The 12,973-nt window shown below is 38.2% G+C and overlaps 1 protein-coding gene across 8 annotated transcripts in view; it reads left to right on the top strand.

Annotated features, from left to right (window-relative positions):
* Positions 1 to 12,973, top strand: part of NAV3 (neuron navigator 3) — a 718,489-nt gene that overhangs the window by 620,250 nt on the left and 85,266 nt on the right. The window lies entirely within an intron of this gene.

The following is a 12,973-nucleotide window of genomic DNA, read 5'->3' as shown; positions in this document are numbered from 1 at the left end:
TTTGTAGATCAGGCTGGCCCCAGACTCACAGAGATCCATTTCCACTGTGCATAACTATATACAAATATATTTAAACTGTGTCTGTTTAAGTAGGGCAGGTTGGTTTGGTCATTAAAGTGTTTGCCTTGCAGATGGGAGGACCTGAGTCTGATCTCCAGCATCCTGTAGAAGGTCAGGTGTGTAGAAGGTCATATTGATGTGTACCTGTGATCTCAGTGCTGGGAACACAGAGACAGGGGAATCCTGGGAGTTTGCTGGCTAGTCTAGCTGAATCTGCAAACTCCATGTTCAGTGGCTGTGATCTGTGACCTCGCAAGACTGGGCCACTTTCTGATTTAGTCTGTAAACATTAAGGAAGTATACTGGGCCAGAATAGGATTTTTTTTTTTTAGTGAATCCATTCTGAGGTGCAAATATTATCCAATTTTGTTGGGATATGGCTCTGCTTTTGTTCTTGGAGGTAGTGCTGTGGCTGGGACATCTGCATGGAGGATGTCACAGTAGACGGGAGGTCAAATAGAAGCAAATACAGATATGGAAGAATTAGTGGATTCTGAGAAAGGCTGGTAGGACTCATAAGGAAATGGTGTTTCAACCGTGTTCTAGACCAAATTGGAAAGCTAATATGCAGTGGCAAATGAGACACTGATGGGTATAAGAAGCTTGATCTAAACTGTAGTAAAGTCATATAAATTTATGACTTGAGAGATTACTTATTTAGTCTAGTCTCATTTTTTTAGACATTGATATATTAACTTATTTCTTCACTCTGAAATCCCCTCTGATGATTGCTCTTTTCTTTATGATAATACAACATTTTAAATGGAAATGCTCAATAAACCTGTCTTAAAATAACTCTGCATTGTTTTCTATCAGTGACCCTACAGTAATAATGAATTTACATTTCAGCAGCCCAGTGCCCAAAGCAGGCACCTAGTGCATTGTGCTTGCTGATAAAATTGCATATTCATATAGTTGTGAAGAAAAAAGTCATGGACTTAATAGTTTGATTTTGAAAGTCACAGGCTACACAATTCTCAACGTTTCATGATGACGAAGGTCACTGTGTCTAGAATGTATTTTGAAAATGGCATGCATCTCATTACCTTAATAATCATATAGGAAGAAAACCTAAAATATGATAGGATTTTTTAGTGAATCTGTTCTTAAGTGCAAATGTTGTCCAGTTTTTCCTTTATTTCAGGATGAAAATCCAAAAACTTTTACCAAAATAACCTCATGGTGACTACTGGTAGTTTGTTTTCCTTTTTATAAAGCAGTTAATTTTATATTTAAGAAATATTTAGTAAAATCTTTAAAATATTTACTGCATTATATTCTACGCAGTCTGCCACCTTTCATGCTGGAGAGAAATTACTGTTTTCCTTGATTCACTATCACATGGGAATCCTGACATTGGACTTTCTGATGTTCCTTCCCATGAAACTTTAGAAGCCTGTGTCATTTATCACTTATATGTAAATAACCCCAATTTTGCTTGTGGTGCTTGGTTTTGGTTTTAGTGGTCAACATGACACAAACTGGAGTCATCTGTCAAGAGAGGCTCCCTTAAGGCTGGCCTCCATCAGACTGACCTATGTGGATGTCTGTGGGAGCTTGTCTTGATCATGTTGGGCGGCATGAGAAGTCCCAACCCACCATGGGGAGCAGCATTCCTTGGTTTTGATCTTAGACTGTGTTTCAGAGAATGTGATCCGAATACTACTTACACAGGCATTTCTCCCTCCCTCCCTCTCTCTCTCTCTCCCTCTCTCTCTCTCTCCCTCTCCCTCTCCCTCTCCTCTCTCTCTCTCTCTCTCTCTCTCTCTCTCTCTCTCTCTCTCTCTGCTCTTTAGTGTAGATGTGATGTAACTAAATATTTTAATATCTTGCCCTCTTAACTTCTCAGCTATGATGCATTGTAACTTGAAATTGTGATAAAATAAAACCTTACTCCTCTAATTTGCATTTTTTTCCTCATGGTATTTTAATCACAGAAATGTAACTCGGGCACCACTTGTGAAATTAATGTACATATATAGTCTCATCTAAGTTTTAGATTATTTTTAAACACATCTAGCGTATTGTCCTATAGGTGTGTTCACAAATCTCAAGAACTTGAATGGGTATTTTAACAATGTGCAGGCCTTAATTTAGAGTTCAGAATAGAAATATATTCTGGTAAGAAATTAGGGTATGGGTTAAGACCTCTGTCGGAACTCAAACTATTATTCTAAGGGGTTGGACATAAGTAGATGGGGTACTCAGAAATCAAATGCAACACAACCAGTCCTATTCATGATTAGTGACTTAGAGGCCAATTAGGTGATTACTGTCAGCAGAAAATTAAGTGGGAAAGAGGCTGTTAATAATCGACTTACAAAAACTGTCTTTGATTGAGTGCCCTTCACAGCCAAGATATTTTCCCCAGATAGCATGAAAAACAAGCATGGACGAAATAAACAAAACTCTCCAGCTTTCAGATTGTTGTAAAAATGATGAATCAAATAGATGAATAGTATACAGAATTATGGCAGCTGCTAAGTTGAGAGGCAAAGGCAAGAAGGTAATAAGACGGTGTGTGGAGATGGGTTATTACGTTTTAAGAAGGCTCACTCAGGCCTCATTGAGAACGCTGCTTTCCAGCAAGGATCATCGCTAATGCAGAAGAAATATATGCATGTTCAGGCTCCCAGGTTAGGAGCATCACGTTATCAGTGAACCTCATCGCTCATTTCAAATGTTTTCTGCTACCATTGTCTCAAGAACACCCCAATACTGAGAAATATTATAACATCGATGGCAATGCTTTCTAAATAATTATGCAATATGCAATCAAGCCATTCAAATGGGAACTAAAATGCTTTCCAAATGTATTTCTCATTTTTGTCTTTTAATAAAATCAACCTATGAACAAATATTTTAAATGTCAATACTCAGTAAATATTTTGGTAGAAATATAAAATAATGTCACCTCAGTAGACAATAATATTATTATAACCAGATTGGGATAAAAGGGGAGTATATCCAGAGAAATAATTACTTGACATGTTCGCTTATATTATTAAGAGAAGTTAAATAAGGTGAAAATTAAAATTAAGGCTATGTCTGAGTGTTTGAGTTAAAAAATCCATTCTTATTTTTTTAATTTGTTCACTTTACATCCCAATTGTAGTCCCCTCTGTCCTCTCCTAGTGGTCTCACCACCCCTCTGTCATCATCTGCCTCCTCTCCACTAGTCCTCAGATAGAGGGAGCCCTCCTTCCTTATCATCTGACCCCAGCCTTTCAAGTCTCATTTGGACATCCTGTATCCTCTTCCTCGGTGGCCTGGCAAGGCCGCCACACCAGGAGGAGTGATCAATTAGTGAGTGCCAGAATCCATGTCAGAGGCAGCCACTACTCCCCATATTATGGGACCAAAAAGGAGACTGTACTGCCTATGGACTACATCTGAGCGGGAGGTCAGTTCCTCACCATGCATGGTCCTTGGCTGATGCATTAGTCTCTGCAGCAGCACCCCCCCTTTCTTTAATAAAAATAATCTTTATTGCACATACTCAGGTTGCAAAATTGGCACAGCAATGTGAACAGTCTAAAGGCTGACTGAAGTCCTCCTGTCCAAAGTGCTGCCATGCTCAACACAGGAGAAGACTGAAAAGTGACCCTCCCGATAGCAGTGATCACTGTGCTAACTTTTCCTTCTCAGCCATGTTTCAAATCTTCGAAACTATTATAACAATTATTCAGTAAATATTTCAGAAGGCACCATCATGAAATAAATATAACACATGTGTCTTAAGCACATTTGCCCTCCACTGTGTGCCCAGGGGTGATTATGGACCACGTTAACTTTGCCAAGTTGCTAAGCTAAAATGTAGAGAGCATAGAGAGCATCCCCAACCATTTATTCATTCATTTGCTATTCTCATAGGTAGGCAGAGAGTGGTTTGTCTGAAGATTAACCGTTACACTTTCTTTTATTTCATAGGCTATATAGTTTTTGTATTATTGTTATACATTTCTGAATTTTGACATGTGTATGAAGCTATGTGCCCAATGGTAAAGAATTCTCTTTACTGCTAACCGCTGGTCATCACTAAATTATCCAAGGAATCAGATCATGCAGCACATCACCTTTTAAATACACACACACACACACACACACACACACACACACACACACACACACAGAGAGAGAGAGAGAGAGAGAGAGAGAGAGAGAGGTTCTCAGTTCACCTATGTCACTGCCTGAATCAATAGTTCATGCCTTTAAACCGCTAAGAAAGGGGGTGCTGAGATAAATGCCTCCCTCAATAAACCCTTGTTCGCTAGGCCAGTGCTTTAATTTAGATGGATTGCTGTAAACAGTACCAACCTAAATGAGAGAGTATATTGAAGACATTTGATGACAACACTTGAAATCAGCCCAAGATATTAAATGAATTTCACTGTTAGCGTTTTAGGGGCGGGGTTGGGTTCACTAACTGAATCTCTGCATCTGGACAGATCTGGATCAAACAAAGTGCACTGTTCAGTATGTGAGAAATTGGGTGACTCACTTAATGTAAATGTGTCTTATTCTCCATGTCTGTATGATGGAGGAATGCATATATAACCCTTGCTGCTGGGTTGTCATGAGAAGTGAACCCCTAGAGTGTGGACAGAAGGCTATCCAGTCACTAATGAGAACTTTACACACGCTGATTGATTGTTAGCCGGCGCCTTTAAATATTGATGAAGTTAAAGTTCTTCATTTGCTTTTGAGATGTTTGAAATTTTCTTTTGTACATTATCTCTTGAGATTCTTTTTTTCTGTGAATATTTATTATTATTATTACTATTATTATTATTATTATTATTATTATTATTATTAATTTGTTTGATCTTCATGTATTTGACCTTTAAATATTATTTTTAAGCAATGTGTTTTACCATTTTACTTTCAGGCCACACTTTAAAATTTTTTATTATTATTTATATTTTTTATCACTTTACAACCTGATTACAGCCCCTTCCCTTCTCTCCTCCCAGCTGACCCACACACTTCCTCTCCCTTTGACCCCTCTCCATCTCCTCTGAAAAGGGAGGTCCCCCATGGGTACCAACACACCCTGGCACATCAAGTCACATCAGGACTAAGACCATCCTATCCTACTGAGCCCACATAAGGCAGCCAAGCTATGGGAAAGGGAAACTAAGGCTGACAACATAGTCGGAGATAGGCCCTGCTCCAATTGTTAGGGGACCCACATGAAGAACCAGATGTACATCCATTACATATATGTAGGGGGCCTAGGTCCAGCCTACGCATGCTCTTTCATTGGTGGTTCAGTCTCTGTGAGCCCCTATAAGCCCAGAACTCTTCCTGTGGAGTTCTTGACCTCTTTAGCTTCCTCAATCCTTCCTCCTAAATTTTCCACAAGATACCCTGAGCTCTGCCTATTGTTTGGCTATGGGTCTCTGCATCTGCTTCCATCAAGCTTCTGGGTGAATCCTCTCAGAAGACAGTTATGTTAGGCCTCAGTCTGCAAGCATAGCAGAGTATCATTGATAAGTGTCAGGGGGTGTCTCTCTGTCATGGGCTGGCTCTCAAATTGGGCCAGTCATTGGTTGATCAGGCCACACTTTCAATATAGAAGGAGGATTGTTTTATAAAGTCTAGTTTTTTTCTTCATGAACCTCCTCATTTGGTCTTTGATGTGAAAATCTCTGCTTTTCTAAAGAACCAAATTTTGTATTTTGAGAATAGTCTTCTACTTTTCATTCTGAGCGGATTTGGAATTTAATTTAGAATTTGATATAAGATCCCAAATTCATATTTTTCATGCCACAGACTACTTGGCATTTGCTAAAAAAATTAATTGACCTTTAAATATTCTTCCGTTTCCATTATGATTTAGTGCATGTTCATTTTTTAATCTTCTTCCTGTTCTTAAGTGTTATGGCAACACTTTTGTCATGGTTGGATGTTTGTGTTATCGTTGTTATGAGTGAAAAGCTGGAATCCTGATCTCATATTGAAGTGTTAAGTGTATTAGCTAGGGCATACAGAAAGGAAATGTTAAAGTCCCTGTATTTACAGCTGGCATAAATGAGCACACATGAAGAAGTAACAAAGGAAAGAATTTAAAAAGTCAGGCCTTCATCCCGCTGCACCAAAACAGCATTTGGTGAACTTGAAAAGATTATCCCACACAAAGCCAAGGTTTTAAATTTGATTGTATTTGACCTACAAGCAACAGTAACAACCAAACCAAAACAAAACAAAACATGAGCATTTAAGCTTTGCAACAGCTTCCATGAGATAATACAATGTTTTATTAATGTTTGTGATTTTAAGCATAACCCATTATTGCATAAAGCAATTTAAGAAAGCAAAAACTTATTGAGAACATTGTCTTGCTGCGGCTTGGGAGACTGGACAGAGAATGTCAGTATTTCCCAATGGGTTTTTATAGCTGGTAAAATGCAGATCAAGTCACCGGCAGCTTCTCGGTAGACATTTAGAATCGGCTTCTGAAGTCACATGCAAATGCTGAAGACAAAAATAGCTGTATTGGTTTTGTATAAGAAGCATGCATCTGGTGGGATTGCATGATCTGCTTTGGGCTTACTGTTTCTCAGGATGGTGGTAATATTCACCAAGACGCCCATACAAATCAAACCAGTAAAAAAATCTTGAAATAAACCAGCATGCATATAGTGAATTACATTCCTTGTAAGCATGCCAAGAAAACTAAATTCATGAAAGACTGAAAAGGTGATAAGCCTATACATTAAATGTATATACACAAATATAACTTGATGTATACCTTATACAAATTAAGAAACTTGCCATCCTACTCAATTTAAAGCTCTAAGAAACACGAAATTCTAAAACAAGCAAGCAAACAAACAAAAACAGATAAAAATGAATCTGCAATCTGAAGCAGGAATTACTTTTTAATAGGAGGAATATTATAAACCTCTAAGTATTAATAAAACCATATCATTTTGTCAAAATCGCAAAGCGCAGTCTTGCGGCAATGAGGCTATGGAAGGACTGGGATAGTTATTTCTTAAGCTTCGAATGCAAAATTGGGGCTTGACAGTTGGCTCAGTTTTCAGCGTGCTTGCTGTGAAAGCTCAGATCTCCACACTCACATGATAGTCAGGCCTGGTGTTAGCTTCTGAAACCCCAGCACTGGAGGGAGAAACTGGCCATCCAGACGAGGTGTGATGTGAGGCCCAGGTTCAGCGAGAGAAACCTATCTAAAAATGTGATGAGTGGGCATTATGGTGATGCCTTTAGTTCTGGCAGGTAGATCTCGGTGGGTTCTAGGCCAGCCTGGTGATATCCAGTGCAGCCAGGGCTACAGAGTGAGATTCTGTCTCAAAAGGAAATAAAATCAACAATAAGATGTAGAAATAATAAAAGTTCCTAACTTCCGGCCTCAACATACATTCACAAAGGTGAATGCATTCCTCATACCAGTACATGCAAGCACATGCACACACACGCACACACACAGACACACACACACATACACATGCATACACACACACACACACACACACACACACACACACACACACAAGAGAGAGAGAGAGACAGAGAGACAGAGAGACAGAGAGAGAGACACACAGAGAGAGAGAGAGACACAGAGAGAGAGAGACAGAGAGAGATGGACAGAGAGACAGAGAGAGGTGGACAGAGAGAAAGAGAGATAACAGAGACAGAGAGAGCTGGAGTGGGAGAGAGAGAGAAAGAAAGAGACAGAGAGACAGAGACAAAGACAGACAGGGACAGAAAGAAAGAAAGCAAAATTATGTATAGTTATTTAAAATGAGCTTGTGGTGTTTCTTCCATTCTCACACAGGACTGCGCTCTAATTAGTGACCCAAGGGTTAATTCATGCAAATACTTGCATGTGAGTACTATTAGTAATTTTATTTATAGTATTTCAAGACGGACATAATACAATGTGTAAATAAAAACTGTGTGAATAGCAATCCCATCATTTCTGAAATTGACATAGATTATGAAGGAAAAATTCAGCAGGATTATAGATGTGTAATTTAGCAGGAAAAGAGAGATGCCCGTTATGCAGAATATAGTTAAGAGCCCTTAGTAGATCTTAATGCAATTAAAAATCAAAGGATGGAAGAATATTTGATGAGATTTGAGACCTACTCCTCAGAGCTAATTATGTTAATAATTCTTTCATTAAAAACTATTTTCTATTAAGTTTTTTTCAACTTAATTAAATGTGTGACAATCAACAGAATTAATTGCATCATTGCTATGGAGAATTCTGTTATCTACAAAATCAAAAAAGAAAGTCAAATGTCATGGACATTTAAGATTAGAAAAATAACTCCATTATATTTCCAAAAGTATTATTTTCAGTTGCTTTAAAAAGAACTATGTTGAACAAAATTTGCTCAAAACTTTCATTTAATGGAGCTGAAGATGTGTCTCAGAAGTTAAGGGCACTTGATGCTCTTAAAAAAAAAAGATTTATTTATTATTATATATGCACACTTCTGTCTGCTTGTACACCTACAAACCAGAAGAGGGCAGCAGATCTCATTATAGATGGTTATGAGCAACCATGTGATTGCTGGGAATTGAACTCAGGATGTTTGGAAGAGCAACCAGTGCTCTTAACCTCTGAGCCATCAGCCCAGCCCACATGATGCTTTTATTGAGGACCCAGGTTCAGATTTCAGCACTCACATAGCAGCTCACAGACGTCAGTAACTCCAGTCCAGAAGATCAGACACACTTTTCTGGCCTTTGTGGCACCACATATGTGGTGTACATACATACATTCGAGTAAAAGCATTTACACGTACAAAATAAAAATAAATTGTTTAAAATATCTTTCGTTTATTATTGGACCCAACCCAGTTTAAAATCACTAAGTAAAAGCATTTTCAAAAGCAGGACTTTACTTGGTGATATAATTTAATGGCATAGTCAACAGCAGACACCATCTTACCTATTCAAGCTATTAAAACAAATAAAGCACAATTCATTATTCATCATAGGAAAAAGAAGACAGAAAACACATACTAAAAAAAAATGGCTGGTTACAATGGGTGAAAATGCAGCATTAGTCAGATTAGCATAGTATTTCCTCTGCTCACTGCTGTCATAGTCACATCCTGAAGTTACCAGCCTTCAAAGGACTAACCCTGTCTTTCCCACCATCCATTTTTTACTGCTAACCTCCCTCATCACAGGTACCAAGTTCTATTGGATGCATTTATCACAGTTGCTGTTGAAACAGTGGGTTGTTTGAGGGGCCATGTCTTATTTATCACAGTGAGTGAGAATACATACTTTACCAATATCTTTTAAATGAGCATTGCATATAGAAATTGAAAGTGTATAACCAAAATAGTGGTTAGCTATGGTGCCAGCTAAAAAGCATGGTTTTAAATGATTAAAAACAGTGTCACTGAGAATGAGGCTTCATTAAAAAAAAGAGAGAGAAAGTAAGAGTAATATATTTGATCAAGGATTGGCAAATGATGTCAGTGAGTGAAGGGAAGAATTTTTGGAGGAAAAAAAACAATGTGAACTACACAGAGTTTGATATGTCGACAGGACACCCATGAGGGAAGTCTTAACAAGGCTGAGAACACAGATGTTATAGCCAGGAAAGAACTGTAGGTTAGGTAATGACTTAGTTTTCCAAATCATAACCTTGATTCCATAGTTGTGGAAGGGTTGTCCGTTGCCAAGGAAGATATTCTGGGGTCAGTTAACATGACAGAGGGCAGGCTATTGGGCAATTCAGAGAAGTTCTCAAGAATAGAAAAATAATGTAGGACTTAAGGGTCAGGTGATGATGGCGGAGGATGCAATGATTGTCATGAGCGCATTTCAGGAAACGAGTGAGGAGGAGAGAGAAACAGTGGTCAAGGGAAGTGTGGCAGTAATTAAACCAGTGCTATGAACCCAGCAGCCTACAAACTATGCACCACTACCCATGAAAGTGGTCATTCCAGCAGGACTCCTGGGTCCGTTTCAGTTCCATTGTCCCGAGCTTTATTTGTGATTGGGTTCCCAGGCCCGTTACATTTGTTTCAGTTTTCAACGAGAGATTGAAGCGTTATAATGTGATTGGATCTATCGTTTATATAAGTCTCACCTAAGGCTACTATGTTCACTTGTTACATTTACAGGCATATCTGATTGTTGTGATCACAGTAGCTGATAGTGCTTTTGACATAATATTTGAGGCCAGCATTTGCATTTGTAAGAAACTATTGGTAAGGGCCGGGGAGGCGGTGACTTAGCAGGCTAAGGTCTTTGCCATGAGCCTTAAGATGTGCATTCCATCGTCTCTAAGGACCCCAGAGAGTGGAAGTATGGGACGCCCACCCACTACTTGTTCTTTGACTTTTACCGGAAATTTTGGAAAGTCTCTCCATGGTCATTATTTGATACCAGAGAATTCAGTTTCCCTCTGGGGCTCCTAGTCTCATTAATTATATATATATAATTAATATATATATTATATATATTATATATATAATATATATATATATATATATATCTCCACCCTCAAAGGCAATGAGCCCAGCAGAGCTTCTAGGTAGATTATAGGTAGTGCACTAAGAAGAAGGAATTCATGGAAGGAAAAGTACAGTATAACATTAAAGAGATAATTGCTTCATCTATCTCTTTAGCTTGGCTTATTGTGAGCTCAAAAATCCTAATGGTAGTCTCACAATGTTCAGGGTAGCCCACTGGCTATGCATATGCCATGGTGAACCCATGCATACACATGTGTTTGTGTGCAAATAAATAAATAAATATATAAGAGCATCTTTTGCATGACAACCCTTTAGTAAATACAATTACTTTCAGATAGTCTTTAGCTTACTACTTATTTTCTTGCTATAATACGTGCTTGTTAAGAAACTTGAGGTTTACATTAGTACAGTGGTATTCAAAGTATATATTCATGTTTTTTCATAATTTGTATTTACATTTTCAACACATAAAATACAAATATTAAAAGAGATAATAACTAAGCAACAAACTATATCTTAGAAATGATTGTTGTATTGACTAGGTCTTAGTTTGCAAATTACATAATCTACTTCTGTCAATTTATGAAACTAAGGCGTCTTAGAATGCTCTTGGAATTGGAAGGAGATGGGAAATCCAGGCCTTCTCCTCGATCTTAGGAAACCATGCATCTTATGAATATAGTTTGTGCTACCTGTAGTAAGTAATTTACTTCTGGTAGGTAATTTAAGTGACTGCTAGCTGAGAAAGGACCCAGTTCTGCTGAATTGCCCACTGAAGATGATTTTCCTTCTTCGGGTATAGACAGTAGATGGGGCCCACAGTACATTACGGTTGTTGGCAAAGGAGTTTGGATATGGGAGGTGTTTGCTGATGCTGTGGCTAATACTATGGAATGTTACAAAATAAGATATAGTGAAGGTATTCACCAGATTTGGGCATTCCTGAAAGACAGTAACTTCTCTAGTAATATAAATTACACTTTTCCCACGTTAAGATCTAATTGTTATTGATAACAATCTGCTTTATAAGTATACCTGGTAATAATATGTTACTCTCAGTAAGTTACGTTTTCCACTTGATGATTGCTTTTATATGTATCTAAGTACATCATTAGTACTTGGAACTAAAGATGGGCAGTGTATAGCATATTTATTTTGTCTCATTTGTGTTTCATTTGTGCTTTCATGATGAATATATGAATACTGTCTTCAATGTATGGCTCATTTCTGGAATGTGTTCAAAGCCAAGCATTCATTTTATGAGACTTAGGTTTGGTTCTCATAGAGTATGCATTCCTAGGGCGCATGAATTTATATATCAAAACACAGGTGCATAGTAATCAATAGGATGAAGTTCAGTCAGTGAGTGAGAAGGCACTAGTGTCCCTCTTGCTGAGTGGAACTCCTATTCTCCCTCAAGTTAGCTAGATATTCTGAAGTATTTATGTGCCATCACATCAAATATATTGACTAAATAATGAGGTCCAGGCTAGAATGCATGTAGTTATTAATAAAGCCTATGCTATTCTTTTTAGATTAAAAAAATAAGTATGTTAAGGTATCAGATATTCATCTTATCCCCCTAATAAGTTTCTTTATGTATCCCATGAGACACATTTTGCTAGCCTATAAGAAAGAAGAAGCTTATGAATATTGTAGCAAGGCAATGCCAGGGCCAGATGTGCTTTTTTTTTTTTGTAAAGATATATTTATATTTTATGTTCATGAATATTTTTATCTTCATGCATGCAATATGCAGCGCATTGTACTGGGAACACACACATGTCAGCAGAGGGTATCGGATCCACTGGAACTGGAGTTACAGATGGCTGTAAGCTGTCTTGTGGGTACTGGAAACCAAGCCTGGGTCCTCTGCAAACGCAGCCAGTGGTCTCAGCAGCTGAGGCATCCCTCCGGGCCCCAAATGTGGCTTTTTGATCACTCACTCAGAAGTGGCAGCTGAAGTTGTGTGACGAAGGCCAAACGCAGGAAGGCCCCGAAAAGAGGCTGTCTTATGTTATCCGGAATTGTGTTGAGGAAGATTACTAGATTAATTTCAATATTTCAGCATGGTTGGATGGTGGAAATTTTAAGACAGGGAAATAAGGAAAGATTTTCAGATGCCTGACAAGAGCAACAATTTTGTGAACAAAGAATTAATTCTTAGATACTTTATGACTGCAGGTTGCTTCTGTGGGTGGGGGGTGGAGGAGTGAGAGACCCAGCTGCACATTACTCTCATCTCAGTGTTTTCATTCATCCTGCAACTGTCTCTCTGGAGCCTGCATCTTCTGGTTCTTCCTAAATACTGATGTGTCATTATTTGATAGGTGTATCAGTTATTATAAATATGATGTCCCCCAAAATGGACAGTGAGCAAATTCTCACAATAAGTGATTTTTATGCCTTTGTGACGTATGGCTACACTGTGTGGAAATGTG

Source organism: Acomys minous (genome assembly GCF_964271855.1).
Source record: "Acomys minous genome assembly, chromosome: 9".
Classification (NCBI taxonomy): Eukaryota; Metazoa; Chordata; class Mammalia; order Rodentia; family Muridae; genus Acomys; species Acomys minous.
This window is presented reverse-complemented; position numbering and strand designations above follow the sequence as displayed.